At 40.2% G+C, this 21763-nt stretch overlaps 1 protein-coding gene and 1 pseudogene across 1 annotated transcript in view; one reads left to right on the top strand and one right to left on the bottom strand.

The window, feature by feature from the left end:
• LOC149462352 (beta-1,4-galactosyltransferase galt-1-like) overlaps window positions 1-21763 on the bottom strand; it is a 62263-nt gene that overhangs the window by 18019 nt on the left and 22481 nt on the right. The window lies entirely within an intron of this gene.
• Window positions 7186-7826, top strand: LOC149462353 (uncharacterized; annotated as a pseudogene).

Here is a 21763-nt window from a genome sequence, read left to right as displayed (position 1 = left end):
AATTATTACTCCAAATAACTACATCTTCTAGATCAGTAGTCTCCGAACTGTTTCCTGAGGACAGTATGCGGCCATTTTCTAGCCTTTATCTGGCCCTTGGGGCACTATACCTCTGAATGACACAAGACACAATTCCTCCCACTGACACCAATAATGAGGCAGTATTCCTCCCACTGATACCAATGATGGGCACTATTCCTTCCACTAATACCAATGATGGGGCACTATTCCTGCCAATGACACCAATGATGGGTCACTACTAATGCCAATGATGGGGCACTACTCATCCTCCTACTGACCTCCAACCCTGAGGTGATGTTTATTCTCACTAATGCTGGGCCCGGGACATTTTCCACCCTGACCGGCCACAATCCGGCCCCCCTAAAGTCTGAAGTACAGTAAACTGGCCCTTTGATTGAGAAGTTTTGGAGACCCCTGTTCTAAATGAATGATAACCAGAGCCTGGAAGACACCTTCACTTTGAGGCAGATTTCCTAAAACTGGTGAACTCAGAATCTGTTGCAGCGGTGCATGGTAGCCAATCAGCTTCTAACATCACCTTGTTCAATTAAACTTTAGCAATAAAACCTGGAAGCTGATTGGTTTCTGTGCAGAGTTGCACCAGATTTTGCATGCTCCAGTTTTAGGAAATAACCCCCATTGTCTGAATAGAATTACACATGCTATGGTTCACACCGAGGTTGAAGCTAACCTACAGGTCAGAATACGTAAATATATGAAAGTTTTGCAGCCCTGGATGGATCACGTTCCCCTCTATTATGATTCCTCACTTCTCAAACCTTGGCCTCCTGAGGCAGCGATTTGGGTGCGGCTGCAAATGCTGCAAACCAAGGTTTTTACATTTTATTTATTTCAGTTACTTACCTGTATATAGCGCCGTCAATTTATGCAGTGCTATGCATACAGTCATGGCCACAAATATCGGCACCCATGCATTTCTGGCAGATAATGCACCACTTCTCCCAGTAAGGTGTTGCAATTACAAATGTTTAGGCATTCTCATGTTTATTTCTTTTGTTTGTATTGGAATGACACAAAAGTGGAGAAACAAAAAGCCAAATCTGACATTTCATGCAAAACCTCCAAAACCGACTGGACAAAAATATTGGCACCTTCTCAAAATTGTAAGAAATAATTACATTCCAAGTTTGTGATGTTCTTGTCATTTGTAATTAAACTCACCTGTATCAATTACCAGCTGCTGACAATATAGAAATCACACAGGCGAAAAATTGACTCAACCTTCTGTTGTGTTTCTCTGTGTGTCACATAGAGAATGGAGAAAAGAAAGAGCAACAATGAATTGTCTTAGGATATGACAGCAAAAATTGTGGAAAAGCATGGACAATCTCAAGGTTACAAGTCCACCTCCGGAGATCTTAATGTTCCTGTGTCCACTGTGCACAACACTGTCAAGAAGTTTACAGCCCATGGCACTATAGCTAATATCCCTGGACGTGGACAAAAGAGAAACATTTATCAAAGATTGCCATGAAGGATTGTTCGACTGGTGGATAAAGAACTTCAATTATCTTCCAGACAAACTCAAGCTGACCCAATGGGGCGGTGGATGTGAGTACGGTCAGGGGCGGACTGACCATTTGGAAACTCGGCACTGCCCGAGGGTCCGGGGTCAGTAGGGGGCTCCATGAGATGCCACCGGTACCTTTTTCGTATGCTTTTTTGAGTTTGGGCAAGGACACAGGGGCCCCATGATCCCCTATTGTCAGTCCACCCCTGAGTACGGTAGAGATGAACTATAAATTGCTGGGTATGTTACACCTAGTAGAGCCCATAAACAACACCCAGAAAATTCTATGTATTGTTGGAGGAAATGATGGATGGAAGGTAAAATATATTTGGTGGGATTGCCCCAAAATTCAGGAATACTGGCAGGAGATAATGCATCAAATAGTTGAGATTACGAGGGAAAGTATATTAAAAGATCCATGGGTAAGCTTATTTCATAACAACAAAACAATACAAGAACACGATCATACCCCATTTAATTAACGCAGCAAAGGGGCTGATTCCTAAGTTTTGGAAGACTCAAGAGATCCCAAAAATGAAGGATTAGCTAGAGAGAATGGAATCTATATCTAAGAATGAGGAACTTTATTTTAGTAGAGAAGATAAAATAGATAAATTCAGGAAAATATGGGAAATGTGGGGATAATTTAAAACTACATAGAGATTTGCAGAATTGATGGAGTAGAAGAAAAAAGGAAATATAGAAATAAGAAGTTAGGGATAAAAGTTTATATAATGATAAGAAGATATATCTGACTAAGAGGAAATTAGTAGCTGTGAATGAAAACTATTAGAAGGGAAAAGATAGGGAAAGTGGAAGGGAGGTGGGGGTATTGTGGAAAATGTAATAACGGTTTGATTATGTTGTAATAATACATATATGAGTATATTGGGTTTGTACCTAATAAATGCTAAATATAAAAAACTCAAGCTGACCTTCAGGCACAGGATACAACTGTGTCATCTTGCATTATACGTCGCCATCTGAATGAAAAGGGATTCTATCGTAGAAGACCCAGGAGCAGGGGCGGACTGACCATTTGGAAACTCGGGCACTGCCCGAGGGCCCGGGGTCAGTAGGGGGCCCCATGAGCTGCCCCTGGTACCTTTTTCATAGGCTTTTTTGAGTTTGGGCAAGGTCACAGGGGCCCCATGATCCTCTATTGCCCAGGGGCCCCATGAGTTGTCAGTCCGCCCCTGCCCAGGAGGACCAAACTGCTGGCACAGAAACATAAAAAAGCCAGATTGGAGTTTGCCAAAACTTACCTTGAGGAAGTCTCTTGCACTAAATCGTTTGAAGCCCCACTGGGGTTCTTGCATTTAATCGGACTGCGGGTGCATTCGCAAGTGTGGCTGAACCCTAAAACAGATTGAAGATATCTTCTCAACCAAAGCAAAGGTATTTCACTGGGGCTCATATATGTTTTTATTTTTTAAAGCTAAAAAGTAGCTTTAAAAACAATGACACCATTTCTGTACATTGTGACATAACAGGAATTCATGTGTTTAAGTGAACTGGTAAAAAAATACTGAAAAGTCCACTTTGGGTAGCATTTGCTTTTCTGGGCTTACTGTTATCTTGATACATTTGGTGATTTTCTGTTTTCTTTTGTTGGTGGTTCTGAGGTATCTGTAATTGAATAAATCTTCTTTATCCAAAGAATCCTACATACTTCAGCACAGTGGCTACATGGTTAGCACTTTGGCCTGGTAGTACTAGGGTCGTTGGTTTGAATCCCAACCATGGCACCACCTGCCTGGAGTTTGCATGTTCCCCCTGTGCCTGCGTGGGTTTCCTCCAGGTACTCTGGTTTCCTCTCACAGTCCAAAGACATGCTGGTAGGTTAATTAGTTCCTGTCTAAATTGGCCCTAGTATGTGTATGTATGGTATGTGTATGTATGAATGTGAGTTAGGGACTTTAGATTGTACACCCCTTGAGGGTTAGGGACTGATGTGAATGTACAATATACTGTATATGTAAAGCACTGCGTAAATTGACAGCTCTATATAGGCACCTGTAATAAAAAAAATAATAATAAATAAACTTCCTTCTATTTGGAACAATAGAATACATGACATAGATATGTCTATGGACATGAAAAAAATAAAAGTTTTCCTTAAAAAAAACTTGGCTATAAAAGGTAACAAAATAAAAGATACGTATTATATTTATTTGCAGGAAGAAGTACACCTAAAATTATGGCAAATTAGTTACAATGGCAAAGACAAAAAAACAGTGACTATCTTCCCTTAACCCCTGCCAGCTACCAAATATATTAAGGCACATACAGTACAAACATAGATAAAGGAATCATCAGTGTTGCCCTGCTAATCTATGGGTGTTTTATTCCATCAAAGGACCTTGGTATACAGTCAGCATCAAACTGCCAGCTACCTTCAATACAAATTTGCCAATTAAAAGGACACAGCAATTAAACTGCCATTTCCTGTTTTCAGCCAACCCCAACCCCCCCCCCCAAATCTGCTTTTGTTCAGTACAGATGGCTCTTTAGAGTTTCAGCACTTTTCTCCCTCAGAACTGTTTTTCATGTGGCTTTTTCACATCCCTCCCCCCATCGATCAACAAAGGCACTGGCCAGTCCCAAGGCCCTGTAATGGGAAAGGACAAGGTAGAAAATCTGAATTGGCTATACAAGAGTCCAACAAATCCTGGTATTCCAAAACACTTTAAGGCTCCATGCACACTAGCATTTTTTTTAATGCTGGAAAATATGCTGGATAAAAAAAATGCTGGTAATAGTGTATTTTAGTATCATTTAGGAGCATTAGCGTTTTATTAGCATTTTTACAGTATATGTAGGAAAAAAAAAACAAAGCTAGAAAAAAGCTGTTAGTAGTGTTTTAGTAGCGTTTTTTCCTGCTAGAAAAACGCTCCTAAAAATTCTACAAAAACAATTTTTTTCTGCTCCTAAATGCTGAAGTTTGAAAAACACCACTAGCCTAAAATAGTGTGTAAAATAAAATAAAATAAATTAGTATGTAAATATAAAAGTAAAATAGTATAAAATAAAAACACATAGGATAATACTAATTAGCTTCTAGGAGCAGAAAAAAAGCTGATCACAGCTTCTAGGAGCTTAAAAAAATGCTAGTGTACATGGAACGTAAAGAAGAACAAACTTTGGTTGGTGGGGTTGAGCTCTCACCATAAGTTGTAAGTATACACATCACATCTACTTCCCTCTATGTTGTCCTCCAGGGATGAATGGTTCAGGCACCTGCAAGCACCATCTCCACTGCGACTTCTTTCAGGTCCAGCAACAATCCTTCTTGGCCACTGGATGGCTACTTAGCAGCATGCCAAAAAAAGCTGAGATCCATGCACCATGCAGTGCACACAGAAGACAGAAAATAAACTACCAGGAGTAAGGGAAAATGTTTATTGACAAAACAGACTTTGCAAGTATCTTCTGCCAAAAAATTCTATTGTCTGTGATTTTTTTTGTTGGGAGGGTTTTTTAGGGATAGATCCCCCCCCTCTTCAATGAAATTATTTTTACATTCCCCACCATTCCATCCTCTACAGAAGTGTAAAGCGTAAGATGATGTGATTCTTTTTCTTGCAACCATGGGTTGCAGGAAAGAAAATTGCTCAATTCCCCCATCAACACTGTCAGTGTTCATGGGGGAATCCCTCCCACAGAGCTTTTGTGTTCTACCAGCAGGGTGGAGCCATCCTTGCCAGGAAAACACAGTCATTTTTGCTAGAGGCAATAATGGCATGAAAAATCTGATAGTTTGAATGTACCCAAGTTGTACAACATATGAACTGGGTACAATCAGCTTGTCCTTAGATGGTCTGAATCTCGTATGATCTCTGCTGAACTGGATGAGATCTGAACATCTATTGCCACTAGAGATGAGCGAATCAAACTTGGCGAAGTGGAATTCATTTCGAATATTAGGAAAAATTCGATTCGCACCGAATCCGAAAATTAGCAAACTTCGGATGCACGAATCGAATTTTTCCCGATCGGCCGATTTTCATCCCTTCTACAGCCGGCAAAAAGTGTCCCTGCAGAGAGCTCCGCTATTTCTGACAGTTCTCTGACAGTTCCTTCACATTTACAGCAGTTGAAACATTGTATCTATTTGTTTCCATTTAGGATACAGATGTTTTTATTCGGAAACAAATAGATACAATGTTTCAACCGCTGTAAATGTGAAGGAACTGTCAGAGAACTGTCAGAAATAGCGGAGCTCTCTGCAGATACACTTTTTGCTGTACTGGAATTCTTCTTCTTTTCATTCTTCTTCTTCTTTTCATTCTTCTTCTTCTTCTTTTCATTCTTTTCATTCTTCTTTTCATTCTTTTCATTCTTCTTCTCCTTCTTCTTCTTCTTTTCATTCTTCTTCTTCTTTTCATTCTTCTTCTTTTCATTCTTCTTCTTCTTTTCATTCTTCTTCTTCTTCTTCTTTTCATTCTTCTTCTTCTTCTTTTCATTCTTCTTCTTCTTCTTCTTTTCATTCTTCTTCTTCTTCTTTTCATTCTTCTTCTTCTTTTCATTCTTCTTCTTCTTCTTTTCATTCTTCTTTTCATTCTTCTTCTTCTTTTCATTCTTCTTCTTCTTTTCATTCTTCTTCTTCTTCTTTTCATTCTTCTTTTCATTCTTCTTCTTCTTCTTTTCATTCTTCTTCTTCTTTTCATTCTTCTTTTCATTCTTCTTTTCATTCTTCTTCTTTTCATTCTTCTTCTTTTCATTCTTCTTCTTCTTCTTCTTCTTCTTCTTCTTCTTCGTCGTGCCCCGTGACTGCCCAAATGAGTGAAGTGTGCGGTGATTCTAAGATCGACGGCACTCATCTGCATGTCATACTGACTGACAGTATTATTTCTCTTCCCCAGCAGACTCCAAGGGCATTTAAATTAAAGGTACAGTGTTCTGCACTAATATAAAGGCTCTCTGAAGCCTAGAAACCCTTTTAATAAGTTAAATTCGCAGCGAATAAATTCGTATCGAATCGAATTTATTCCGAAAATTCGGTGAATCAGCCGAATCGAATTTTTGAATAATTCGCTCATCTCTAATTGCCACCATAAGTTTCTTGAATATTATCAGCCCCTCCCTCATGTGACAATGTATGGGTTTGGTAATTGACCATTCAGATCTGCACACAGTATCCTGAGTATTTTGTGGTGGCTTTCAGAGAGCAATGGTGGAAATCGGGTTTCAGAGGTTCAGTTCATTAGGAAGCTTTACTACAGCTGTGACAAGACACTGCATTTGCCGTTTTCTCACACTCCAAGGAATGCACACCCTGCATGACCAAGATTGATATACAGTGCTCAGCATAAATGAGTACACCCTTTTGAAAAGTAAGATTTTAATCAATATCTCAATGAACACAAGAACAATTTCCAAAATGTTTACAAAACATTACCTTCATGTAAACAGCTAAACAAAATTTTTATAGAACATTTGCTTAGCTGTTTACATGAAGGTAAGGTTAATAATATAACTTACATTACAAAATCTTCAGTTTTACTCAAATTAATTGATGCAGAAATGAATACATCCCACAACAAAAACTACTACATCTAGTATTTTGTATGACCTCCATGATTCTTGGCATAGAATGAATAAGTTGACCTCTTTTAGAGCCTGGATGCTGGATGGAGAGTGATGCTCAACTTGTCTCTTAAAAACTCCCCATAGGTGTTCGATTGGGTTCAGGTCAGGAGACATACTTGGCCACTGAATCACTTTCACCCTGTTCTTCTTCAGAAATGCAACAGTGGCCTTAGATGTATGTTTTGGATCATTGTTATGTTGGAAAAGTGCACGACGACCAAGGGCATGGAGTGATGGTAGCATCTTCTCTTTCAATATAGAGCATTACATCTGTGAATTCATGATACCATCATTGAAATACAGCTCCCCAACACTAGCAGCATTTATGCAATCCCACAGAAGGACACTGCCTCCACCATGTTTCACTGTAGGTACCATGCATTTTTCTGCGCACTCCTCACCTTTGCAACGCCATACAGTTTTGAAGCTATCAGTTCCAAATACATTTATCTTGGTCACATCACTCCAGAGTATAGAGTCCCACTAGTCGTCTTCTTTTTTAGCATGGGCCCTGGCAAATTTTAGGTGGTCTTTTTTGTGCATGGGCTTTAGGAGAGGCTTCCTTCATGGACAACACCCAGGCATGCCATTCCTCTGCAGTGTACTCCGTATTGTGTCACAGGAAACAATCATCCCAGTTTGGCTTTCTACTTCTTTAGCTAACTGCAGTGAACTTGCATGACAATTTTCTTCAACCCCTCTCATCAGAAGACACTCCTGTCGAGGTGTTAACATTTTTGGACGTCCTGGACGTCTCTGTGAGATGGTTGCAGTTCCAGCTTTGTTAAATTTATGTATCACTTTTGCTACAGTATTCTGACTGATAAACAAAGCTTTGCTGATCTTCTTGTAGCCTTCACCTTTCTTGTGTAAAGAAATGATTTTCTTTCTCAGGCCTTGTGACATTTCTCTTCCATGTGTTGCCATTGCTGACAGCATGAAATGGGAAGAGGGTTTTCTTTGTTTAGTAACGCCCTTTTATAATCAACTGTTTGCTGGACACCTGATTAATAAATAATTAGCCTCACCTGTAGTTGAATTCTTGTTAATTAATTTTGTTGTCTAAATTGTAGCTTTGCTCCTAAGACTTTCATTGGGGTGTATTCATTTTTGCAACATGGTCTTGAATGAATTTGTTAAGAAAAATACTTTTTTGTGTGTGCAAATTAACAAATCTCGTTTGCAATCAATGGCCCGCATTTGTGGGAGTATTTTGTAGTATAGTGTCCCATAGAAAATGTTGCTTCTGAAAGGAAAGTAAAGGTTTTCTGACAAATCTGTTGGGTTGTATTCATTCATGCTGAGCACTGGAACTCCAGCTCTGGGCATATACAGTACTTATGAAACATCTCCCATTCATTTAAAGCACAATTGCTTCATATGTACAGAAGCATGGGAGGAATCTACTATTATCTTTGCAATATAAACAATTGACCTTGTTGAATTTGTGAAAAGGGTTTTTTTGAGTATATACATGAATGTGATAAACATAAAAGCCCAACTCCCAGAAACATAAAAATTTTCCTGAGGTGGGGCTGTGCCTGCACTGCAAGTTTTAACTGCTCATTTAGTCTAGGGGGGCACTAAAACACTTTTATATACCCAGTCCTCCGCTACCATGGCAGATGGCATATGGTAGATGGCATCCCTGCATCCAGGTCTGTGGACCTTGTATTCGTCTTGATGACAGCAGAGGACCTTAGACGATTGGTGAATGGGGAAGAATAGGTTGCAGGGAACAATCTACCAGAGCGGAGAAACCTGCAGGACAAAACACGCATTTCTTCAGTCACCTCTTCCCCGGAGGTTAGACTATACATTGTAACTTTGTAGCAAGTTATCCAGAGAGAGGCTGCAGCACAGGCTGATCTGTCTCAGGCATTTTATAACACAGCAAAGAATGGCACAGTCACCAGGATTTGCATGACCATGTGATCACCGAGTCAACGTCTAGAATATGAAATATTGACTCTAGATAATGCCTGAATGAAGATGGTTCCATCCTGCTGGAAAGAAAGCAGAGGAACACATTATTAAGGGGAGTACTCTCATCTCCATGAAAGGTTACAAATACAAGCAAGTGTAATGCTTACACATTATTTGGAGTGCATTCAGGAAATCTTTGCCATAGGTAGGATGCTAAGCAAATTTTGTTTTTGGCTCCTTCTGTGGTCCAAGGAGCAGTGATTGTTCTGGTCTGTTTAGGATTTCGCCAGCCCCTCTGAGGTAGCCTGTGGACTGTAAAGCTGTTCTTGAAGCCTCAGTCATGTCAGGGATAAGGGCCTGGAGCTGGGGCGGACTGACCATTTGGAAACTCAGGCACTGCCTGAGGGCCCGGGGTCAGTAGGGGGCCCCATGAGATGCCCCTGGTACCTTTTTCATAGGCTTTTTTGAGTCTGGGCAAGGACACAGGGGCCCCATAATCCCCTATTGCCCGGGGGCCCCATGTGCTGTCAGTCCGCCCCTGGCCTGGAGTGAACTTTCTGAGGAGTTGGCTGTGGGACTTCCCTATAGGGATCGGGTCTGGAGAAGGCATCGGGTCTAGAGAAAGATTGTCTCTCTCACTGGACTATATCCGAAGGAAACTGGAAGGTGTCAGCTGGGGATGTGTCAGTAATGACCCTGAACTGATTCCTGTGCCTGTGTTACTGGAGTCATAGTGTATGGACCAGTGCTTGTGGTGTGGGCAGCCTCTGTAAGGGAAGAACCAGCTATTGCCACTGGCCCCTGCAGGGGTAGTGCTACACATGCATTATTATATATATATATATATATATATATATATATATATATATATAAAAACAGCAGAAGGCTCTGCAACACGCCTAAATACTGTGTGGAATATGTCAGCTCTGTACAATGCCTACCATTATCCAATACATCTGGCAGAGAGAAGCACCAAAGCTTCCTGTCTTGAATGGCTTTACCATGTTCCTCTGCTCCTTGTAGTGTAGTAAAACAGATCTACTTGGATAAAGGACATGGAATTTGAAGCCAGTTTTCTTATAAAATGAAAATTTCAGCATGGAATGGACACAAAATTTTTATCCTGCCGTTGGATAAACCAATGTTTGTGTAAAGGTCACACTGTTATGTGCTAAGCCACAATTCAAGATTCTGGAGCTGACACTTTGTAGAAGTATAGAAGAAGCATTTTTTATAGGGATTTCCAATTAAAAGAAGATCAATGATTAGAAATCAAGACTCAAACAGCCAGATCCAGATATGCAATAACGTATGGTCATAAGGCTTTGTTTGATGCACAAGAGCATTTAAAGGCTACTTCAACATTTCCCCCCAATAAATCAATAAATGCACTCACATTGATTATTAAGTGTTGCACTGAAGCATGCAAAACATTTCACCCAAGATCAATAGATCATGGGTGTAATAGCAAGGCTTGTGCAAACTATTGCTTTAGCAGTAGGTCCATAGCGTGACAGACCCAACAGGACAGGGGCTTCTGCAGGCTAGCCTCTTGCTTACTGATCATGTGCACTGGCATTTAAGAGGGCTTTATTCTTTGGAAGGTGTGTGCCCAGGGGACCTTTGGAGTAGTTTTACTGAAGATTCAAGTCCATGTTTCCCCAAAACACACAGACTCTGAGAACTGGAAGACCTGGATACAAATTTGGGGCCTCTGTGTTTTGTTGGTGTAGAGACAACGCAAACCAGCACTGACTGCTTCAACCCCCTCCTGGATTCAGAGCAGATGTTAATTTGATTAGCTCAAAATAACCTGATGCTGGGGTCTCCTGATGTAATCTGTTTATTAAGGTGTTATGTGCTTACTGTTGTGTCTTTCTCCCATTGTTATTTGAGTCACATATTGTTTCTCTCTGTTGGCTAACCCTCCTGGAGGTTCCTACATGATGGGATTCGTTTTTTGTCAACTTTACCTAGTTACCTAATCATTGTGGGATACAGTGGAAAGGTCCTCTTATTGGTGGGACTTTAACGGCACAATTCTATTGAATGGTAAACTTGACAATTCAACAGTTTAAAAGAACATGCAATTTTATTTTTACAATCTTAAAATATACATGTAAGTTACAATACAAAGTGTAGCAGTACCGTCAAAAATGATATTCTGGTGAAGATGTAGAGATAAGTCATACATGAATTGGACTTGACGCGTTTCGACACCAATCACAATCTCTTCTTCAGAAGTGCTTAAAATGCATGACGCATAGCCCCGTATAGGGGTAAGAGGAATAAGGAAAACCGCTAAAGATTAAAAGAAATTATTTTCCATGTATACAGCCAGAGATTCTTCATGTGCCTCTAACAATGAATATGGACAAGTGTCAAAGGGAGGGAAAGTAGGAGATGACAATTGCTGCCCAAATGCCTCCTGGAGGGGCCCCTGTCAACCATATCAGTGGCAGACCACGGGACTGTCTGTTCACTAATGCTGATGAGGTGGTGTAGGGGTGCAAAAAGGCAAGCTTGTGCAGCCATGATGACCATTCCTCACAGCAAACTGGGCATATAGTCCTGAAGTGACTTCTCTTAGCATGCCGTCACGGAATTTGAGGCTCAGCAGGGGTTGAGGGTTAGTGAGGGTTAGAAAGTGGAGCTGGAAGCTACATAGACAGAGTTAGAAAATTCAAAGATAGTTTGCTGTGCGCTCTGTTTGCAGTAAACAACCTTCTGCAATAGAAAACTTAACTCCAAAAATGTTCTCAAAAGTGACTGCACTTTTTTTCCACATCAAATTCTTTAAAGGGTGACTAAGCCTTTAAGTAATTATTGATAAATACAGCAAAACGCAATGCAATTTTTGATTGTTTGCTATATTTTTGTTTTTTAGACAATCCCATTTTTAGCTGTGTTGTGTAACACACTCTTCCTTCATTACCCTTTCTCTAATATTGCATGGCTCATCTCTTAACATCACCCAACATGCGAACTTGACAGTTACTGAAGCCATTCATTAGGATATAGGAGCATGAGGTTGTGGCACAACATAGGAAGATATTTTCAAATAGACAGAATTGTATAACAAAGTCATTTTGGAAATTATAGTTGGAATGTGAAAAATAATGTTAAATTTGGACTTTTTTTAGTGTCCATCAAGAAGTGACATTTTAATGTTGAATATATTTTTATTATTATTAGATAGTTTTCTTTAGAAAATACAGAGAGAAACATAGGATTAGTATGGTTTACAGTAAAACCTGTGGTACATATGTGTCAAAAGACCAAACAGTCAGGCCCTGAGATGACAGATATCAATAAAACGTAACAATCATATAGCCATATAAATGTACTAACACAAAACCATTTTCTGTACATAATGGTAGATAGGTCAATTGCAGATGTCTTATTCATGCTTCAGAGTAGGGATAAATATAGGTTTAGCTACCACCCCCACATTATGGCCATTAAAGGGCCGATCTACAGCGGGTACCCGACGAAATCTCGATCCATTGATAGTATCACATAAAAGCAAAGAAAAAAGAGATGAATAAGAAATAAGTGGGAAAGGAAAAAAAAAGAAAAGAGAAACAAGAGAAATAGGCAGATCAAGAGAAGAGAAAGAGACTAATGGGGTATCCGAAGGATCTCAGGGAATGATTTCAGCAACTGTGGCAATTGAAGTATAGTGAAGGGCAAAAAAAAGCTGTTTCTCAATTCGTTTCATGGATATGTCTAGTAAACGCAGCACAAGAAGAATAGACCATCCATATCTTCCAAAGAGCAAAAAACTGTTTCAAGGTCTCAGAGTCCTGAGCTAAAAGTTCTTCCATTCACATATGTCATTCACAACGTGTACCCAATGTACAAGAGATGGTGTGTCAGAGGATCTCACAAGAAGGGTATCAATTGTCGACCAGCAGACATAAAAAAACGAAGCAAGTTCTTATTTTGTTGACGTATTGACCCCGGTAAAAGGGATAACAAAGCAATCTCAGGAGCAAGGAAGAGTGACTCACCATATATGTTGTTGTAAATATTATACATTTTCGCCCAAAACAGTTGGATTTTGCAACAGTCCCACCATATATGAAGGTATGTACCCCTAGCAAGGTTACACTGCCAATACATCTCAGAGACCTGAGGAAAAATATGGTGGAGAGCAACCGGATCTTTATACTATCTAGAAAGAATGTTATCATTTTTCTCTTGAGCATAACAGGAGACACAAGATATATGGGTGAAATGAAAGGCCTTGACCCATTTGGTAGAATCCAACTCTCGGCCTATGTCCCGATTCGCTTCTACGACAAAGGAAGGGGGGGGCAAGGAGTCCAAAGGTTGAAGAATCTTATAGATTGTACACAATGTGTGTTTGGGAGGCTCCACAAGAGAACACAGCTGTTCAAATTCTGTAAGGTAGCGTCGCACCTGAAAAGAGGAGTGAAGCAGTTTGAGAAATGTTCCGAACTGATGTTACGTTAACCAATCTAGCCCTGAGCGTAAGTCAGCCACTAGGGGAGAGGACAAAATATGACGAGCTTGAGGCCATGTAGATCTTTGGAAACCCCTCATAGTTTGTATGTAACAGCCCCTTTGAAAAGATGAATAATCAAACAGTGGAGATAGTGTGCTAGGATCTGTCGATAAATTATGGACCAATCTAAATTTGTACCAAATGTGTAGGGTATTTGCAGTAAGCAGTGAGAGGAACGAAAAGGAAGAATAAGATTTCTCATAGCCCTAAGATCAAAAGGGGATACTTCCTGAAAAGAGGAGTGAAGCAGTTTGAGAAATGTTCCGAACTGATGTTACGTTAACCAATCTAGCCCTGAGCGTATGTCAGCCACTAGGGGAGAGGACAAAATATGACAAGCTTGAGGCCATGTAGATCTTTGGAAACCCCTCATAGTCTGTATATAACAGCCCCTTTAAAAAGTGGGATTATCAAACAGTGGAGATCGTGGGCTAGGATCTGTCGATAAATTATGGACCAATCTAAATTTGTACCAAATGTGTAGGGTATTTGCAGTAAGCGGTGAGAGGGCCGAAAAAGGAAGAATAAGATTTCTCGTAGCCCTAAGATCAAAAGGGGATAATTCCTCCTTGATGGCTGGGGAGACTTTAGTGGATGAAGACAAAAAGCAGTCCAGAATACGTGCTAACATCACAGTAGCGTAGTAACGGTCGAAACCCCGGAGACCAACATCACCACTGGGTTTGGGAAGCTGGAGGGTGCAAAGAATAATTCTAGAGGCTTGGTTACGCCAGACATAATGGGAAGAAAGTGTGCAGAGTATTTAGAAAAACGAAGGGAGGGCAACAGGAAGGGTTTGAAAGATAAAGAAGCTTGGGGAGCATATCCATCTTGAGAGTATTTACTCTGCCAAACCATAGGATTGGTCGAATGTGCCAAGTGTCCAGGTCCTTTCGAAGTTGGGACAGCATCGGGCTAAAATTGAGCAAAAACACATCTATCAAGCAGGCAGGGATCGCAGTTCCCAAATATTTAATTGAGCGGTTGGACCAGTGGAACGGAAAATTGATGTGAAGTAGGCGAATAGCAGAGGGTGAGAGGGAGATATTTAAGGCTTCCATCTTAGAAATATTGAGCTTAAAGTTAGATAGGGCACCAAAACGCCGAAATTCACGAAAAAGAGATGATAGGCTAGTATGTGGGTGTTGGATGTATAAGAGTATGTCATCGGCATAAACAGAAATTTTACAGTGATTGTTAGATATGGGTTTTCCAGTTATACAAGGGTTTTGTTGGCTAGCCTGAGCTAGTTGTTCAACAACAAGGACAAATAAGAGGGTAAAAAGAGGACACCCCTGATGGGTGCCATTGGCTATTGAAAAAGGTTTAGAGCACGTCCCGTTAACCAAAACTGACGCGGACGGAGAAGAGTATAGAGCCATGATTTTGGTAATGAAAGTGGGACCCAAACCAATTTGTTCCAAAGAGAGATGTAGAAAAGGCCAACTAACCCTATCAAATGCCTTCTCGGTGTCAAAAGATAAGATACAGGATTGGAGATTATGTTTTTGATAAAGCATATGAGGTTCAGAGTTTTAGTCGTATTATCTCTGGCCTCGCAGCCAGGGACAAAACCGACTTGATCAGGATAAATAAGCTTAGGAAGTAGAGGTGAGAGCCTTGACGCCAATATCTTTGAATAAATTTCATGTCTATGTTCAATAAGGAGATGGGCCTATAACTGCCGCAGCTAGAATGGTCCTTCCTTGGTTTAAGAACTAATGCTATGTTGGCTGAAAGTAGTTGAGAAGATGGAGAATATGTATCGTTGGTGGAATTAAAAGCCTGGGTTATGATAGGAGCATGAAGATCCATAAATTTTTTATAAAACAGAGGAGTAAACCCATCAGGACCCGGACACTTACCATTTTTCAAGGATTTAATAGTGAGAAGAAACTCCGGAATGGAAAGGGGACATTCCAGTTCTTCAGCCTGTTCTAGAGCTATGATGGGGAATGCTGTTTCCTGTATATAAGACGACAAGACGTTGGAAGCAGGCTGAGTAGATGAAAGAGGTTGTGGCGCAGAGAGATTATATAGAGAAGAATAATACCGACGAAATGTCTCTGATATGGCAGCCGTGTTGTGTATTTTAGTATTCGTACGGGATCAAAGTCCTAGGATGTCTAGGATGTAAAATCCTAGGTAAAGGTTGATGACATTTATTAGATAGGGCATAATGAGTTTTACGTGCTCTAGCTGCTAAAGAGTACTGTTCAGTAAGACGTAAAAGTTCACAACGAGCATTAGAAAGTGCCAGTAAAGTGCAGACGTCCAATCCTTTTTATGGAGGATTTCCAAGCTAGATATAGTGGAAAGAAGTGAGGAAATGTTATGAGCTCGTTGTTTTTTCAAACGCACTCCATGTTTGATAAATACCCAGTGGACAGTACATTTAAGAGCCTCCCATTTAATCAAAGCATGAGTGTCATCCTGAGCATGAGTGCTTACAAAGGTATGGATGGTCTGTATAACGTCCGCTACACATACTGAATCGGGCAATAAATTGTCATTAAGATGCCAAGAGGAAGAGCCGCTTGCAGGGGATAATTTACCAAAAGTGAGCAAGACCGGAGCGTGATCGGACCACAATCGTAGCAATATGCTGGCAGAGGGGGATGAATCGAGCAAAGCTTGAGAAATGAGGAAATAGTCAATCCTACTGTAGGTGTTATGAGAGGGGGAATAATAACTGTAATCCTGGTAAGAGGGTTGTAAAATACGCCACACGTCAACTAAATATAGTTTATGTAACAGGGTCCTAAATTGTTGCAATGAGGAACAGGAAACGGAAGACCTACCCAAAGTAGAATCCACCGCTGGGGCCAACACCAAATTCAGGTCTCTGCCCAATAGTAGATTGTCAGTGCCAAAGGTCTTGAGTTTCGAGGTGATGGTGGTGAAAAAACACATTTGGTCCTGGTTTGGAAGATAAACAGTAGCTAACGTATAAAAAATCTCATCCACTTTCAACTTAAGAAAGATATAATGGCCCCCTTCATCTATGAGTGAGTCAACAACTTCAGGAATGAAAGATTTGTGGAACGCCACCGACACACCCTTAGATTTGGACATGGGGTTAGTACTATGAAACCACAAAGGATAATATTTAAAATTAATGGTCGGTACAGACCCTTTACGGAAATGCATTTCCTGCAAAAAAAGATCTTAGTTTTGCTCTTGTGGAAATGATACAGAATTTGTTGCCTCTTCTCTGGGACGTTAAACCCTCTATAATTAGGAGAAGACCATGATGAATGTACATTAGCGATGAGAAATCAATACAGCAATATAAACCTTTTGAAGAGAGGACTCCAGATTTACCCCATGAAAGGAAATGAAAAAAAGGTCACAATAAGCATATGTAAACACATGGAGATGGTATAAGCCAGTATCTGGCACGTAAAACTAATTACGATATAATAGTATAGAGACCCCAACAATGTGAGAAGTATCAACACAGGGCAGTGAAAAAAATATGTTAGGGTAAAACCCTTAAAAGACAATGACAATTGGTAAGCAAACCCATGGGCCTATGTGGGAGAATAGAAGGCACATAACATGGCCTGTCCAACTGGATAAAAAGAACAACTGTATGGTATGTGGTGTGTAGGGGGAGAGGAAAAGAGAATCAAACAGTTACAAGAAAAAATATGTGAAGCCCTTGGGATTACGTGGAGTTTTGCATGAATTGGGCATAAAATGTGCTCTGAACTTCATCTAAGTCACAACAATAGAAGAACACAGTCTGCTGAACATAATACTACACAAACATTAGATGTTGCCATGGTTTAATTGCACATAACATGTAAACATTCACAGTGCAGGGAGGAAAAAGTATGTGAACCTTTGGACTTAATAACTGGTTGACCCTCCTTTGGCAGCAATAACCTCAACCAAACGTTTCCTGTAGTTGCAGATCAGACCTGCACAACGATCTGGAGTCATTTTGGACCACTCCTCTTCACAAAACTGTTTCAGTGTAGCAATATTCTTGGGATGTCTGGTGTGAATCGCTCTCTTAAGGTCATGCCACAGCATTTCTATCGGGTTGAGGTCAGGACTCTGACTGGGCCACTTCAGAAGGCGTATTCTGTACTGTTGCAGCCATTGTTTTGTTGAATTACTTGTATGCTTTGGGTCATTGTCCTGTTGCATCACCCATCCTCTGCGGAGCTTCAGTTGGCGGACAGATGGTCGTACGTTTTCCTGCAAAATGTCTTGATTAACTCTGGAATTCATTTTCCCATCAATGACAACAATCCGTCCAGGCCCTGAGGCAGCAAAGCAGCCCCAAACCATGATGCTCCCTCCGCCATGTGTTACAGTGGGGATGAGGTTTTGATGTTGGTGTGCTGTGCCTTTTTTTCTCCACACATAGTGTTGTGTGTTCTTCCCAAACAACTCAATCTTGGTTTCATCTGTCCACAGTATATTTTGCCAGTAGTGCTGTGGAACATCCAGGTGCTCTTTTGAAAACTTCAAATGTGCTGCAATATTCTTTTTGGACAGCAATGGCTTCCTCCGTGGTGTCCTCCCATGTACTCCATTCTTGTTTAATGTGTTCCTTATTGTAGATGTGTCAACAAAAATGTTAGCATGTGCCAGAGATTTCTGTAGGTCTTTAGCTGACACTCTGGGATTCTTCTTTACCTCATGCAGCATTCTGCGCTGTGCTCTTGCAGTCATTTTTACAGGACGACCACGCCTAGGGAGAGTAGCAACAGTGCTAAACTTTCTCCATTCGTAGACAGTCTGTCTTACTGTGGACACATGAACATCAAGGCTTTTGGAGATACTTTTGTAACCCTTTCCAGCTTCATGCAAGTCAACAATTCTTGATCGTAGGTCTTCTGATAGCTCTTTTCTGTGAGGCATGGTTCACATCAGAGAGTGCTTCTTGAAACCAGTAAACCCAAAACAGGTGTGTGTTTTTTAAGGGCAGGCAGCTGTCAGCAACACATCCAATATCATCACATTGATTGGAGTCAAGGTTGGCTCACTCCTGGCTCCAATTAGCTCTGGGAGAAGTCATTAAGCTAGGGCCTCACATACTTTTTCCTCCCTGCACTGTGAATGTTTACATGTTATGTGCAATTAAACCATGGCAATATCTAATGTTTGTGTAGTATTATGTACAGCAGACAGCAGACTGTGTTCTTCTATTGTTGTGACTTAGATGACGTTCAGAGCACATTTTATGCCCAATTCATGGAAAACTCCACGTAATCCCATGGGGTTCACATACTTTTTCTTGCAACTGTAAACAGTGATTATTTGTAATCGCTGGTACCTGACGGGAAATGACCCGCCGGGAGTCGGTAATGGACAACCGCTGCCACGATCGGCAGGATGGGTAGGGCGGGCACGCACCTCACGCGCGCCCCCCACCTGTTTTGCACAGTGACGTTAAAAGATGGCACTGCGCGTGCAGGTTCCGCCCTGCCGCAGTAAAAACACTGCAGCGGGTCGGCAAGCGGTTAAGATCAGCAATCTCTTGTTTGTAGGTGCATTCAAGTCTGGCGACCAGTGAGTCAAAGTCCCGCTTAGTAGGCAGTAATTTTAGATAGGTCTCGATGTTGTAGCCATCCCTGAAGCATGCTGATGTCGGAGAGGCACTTCTTGAGTGGGTAGAAAGCCCTGCGGTGAGGGAGAGCGGCGCAGAGACCGTTCCTGTGAGGCTGAGTTATGGGATAATGGCGCCGGCCCCATCTTGGAAGGCCACTGACGATGGGAGGCAGAACGGGTGAAGTAAGTATTAATAGGAGTAGAGTTATTACCCTTCCTGCCATCCCTGGTGCCGTGCTTCTCCATCAGTGTAAGCTGCTTGGCGTTCCAAGGCGTCAGAGGCCACTGACAGACCTGGGTGGACGGGAGCCGGTTCTTTTAGAATGTTAACGCACCATGCGCCAAGCCACGCCCCCCCCCCCCAAGAAGTGACATTTTAGTTTGCAGAGGAGTCTATTAGTGTCATCCCTTAGGACTGCAGTCCTCGGGAGATAATAAGTAACTTGGGCTGAATTAACATTCCAACATCTTTGAAGAAAAGAAATATCAATTTCAAGTGGATTGGCCCTTTGAAAAGTTAAAATTTTCTAAATGTAACTTCTAAATATAGACTTGGCTGTTCCCGTGCCTGCAAAGCTCATACTTTTCCAATTTCTGCTGACACTCCTTACTTACCACTCTTTTTATATAATGTGTTCAACAGGGAAGCTTGCCAACTGTCAAGGTGATGCTGGAGGAACCACATACTCCGTTAGCATACGAATATTCTCCAGATCCATTAAGAATAAATGGTGGCTGACAGCTGATTTATAATTTGCCATCGGCCATTAACTGATCATAACTAGGCAGTTAAAGGTACAAGTAACAGCACGCTACTATAAAACACCATGAGACAGGCCAGCATACCAGAAATACTCTGACCAAAAAGGCAAAGTTCCACATGAAACAGAGAACAAAGCCTGTTACTGTTCATCTACATTTGATGCATTCTGAGATGTACCAGATCATTCTGTAATTTGTAGAAATGCACTACATTTGATCTAAATAAAACTGAAAATTGTGTCTTAAAAAAGGAAGATTTATTGAGATTTACTAAATTGGACCATTTCTACCTGCTTTCAAAATAGAAATATCTGAAAGCATGTAGAGATTAGCAAAACTGATGGTTTTCATTTATAAAAATGTTGCAATTTTGGAAAACTTTTACCATTTTGACAAATCATTAGGAGAGGCGTTTGTAGTATTTATGGTGGTTATTAAGGATGCAGTGGTCTTTACATAGCTCCTGAGGATTACAGAAACAACATTTAACTATCCTGAACCTAAATAAATACTGTGAAACTTCACACTTAGTGGAATGGAATCAAAACCTTGAGTTAATAAAAGTGATGACCTGTGTTGTGCTTTCTATTTAAAGTTTCAATTGAAGAAATATGTAAACCCAACATTTCATATTCCTGGTATGTGCCTGCTGTACCACGTTCTTGTATGAAAAAGTATCCTGTTCTCTTTGTATTGCTTCCTTTGTGTTAAATCCCTGGTGTTCCTGCCAGTCCCTCTGCTTTCCTATTAAAAACTGACCACAATGACAGTGTGCTGTCCTCCAATGATCAGACTGCTACTGACATGCCCCCTCTGCATAGCCATTCACTGGGAAGATTAGTATGCTGTGGTTTCCCACCCCCCCCCCCCCCCCCACAGTTTTCTAGGTAGCTGAGAATTGAGGGTATGTGATCACTTATAAAGAGGAGAAAAAAGGTATTTATAATGTTTTAATATTTATACACATATGTTTTGCCTTTTATTACTATTTTAAACTAAATGGGTTGTTTTACAATGTGAGGGTTTACATATAATTTAAAAGTTTAAAGTTTGTTTGAACTTTTGTTCACAAATAAACGTCACCATGAATAATTCAAAGACAATAAAATAAATATACAATCGTGATAAATATGTCAAATAAGCATGTAATCATATGAGAAAAATAAAGTCTAATATTCATTACCTGAACATGTTTTTAGGGCAACCCTCCCACTCTTAATAGTGTCATTATTTTAATTTTTTTTCCAACAAAGCAAAGGCAGTGGGACAAGTGAAATAAAAATGTTAAATTAAAATTGCAATACAAATTACAATTAAATTAAAAAAATAAAAGAAAAAGAAGAAAAAAAAATAAAAAAAGAAGAGAATAGATACAAAGAACACAAAAAGAAATACTCTTCCTAAATATAGTCTTCAGATTATGCAACCTCTAAATAAAGAAAAAATGAAAAGAAGCATTTTACATCTACCAATATTTTTCAGTGAAATTCATTATCCTGAACATATACATACTGTATATATAGATAGATATATATATATATATATATATATATATATGTGTGTGTGTATATTACACACACACGATATATATATAAAATATATTTTATATATATATATATATATATATATATAGATAGATAGATATATATATAGATAGATTAGATAGATAGATAGATAGATAGATAGATATACACACAATGCTGTGAAAAAGTATTTGCCTCCTTCCTGAATTTCTTTTTTTTTTGCATATTTGTCACACTGTGATTAACCACTTTTGGTGGAAAGCTAAGTTAAATTTCACTTGCCACACCCAGGCCTGATTACTACCAGAC

This window comes from Staurois parvus, unplaced genomic scaffold (genome assembly GCF_062004578.1).
Source record: "Staurois parvus isolate SC_StPar_1 unplaced genomic scaffold, SC_StPar_1.0 ptg000176l, whole genome shotgun sequence".
NCBI classification, from domain to species: domain Eukaryota; kingdom Metazoa; phylum Chordata; class Amphibia; order Anura; family Ranidae; genus Staurois; species Staurois parvus.
This window is presented reverse-complemented; position numbering and strand designations above follow the sequence as displayed.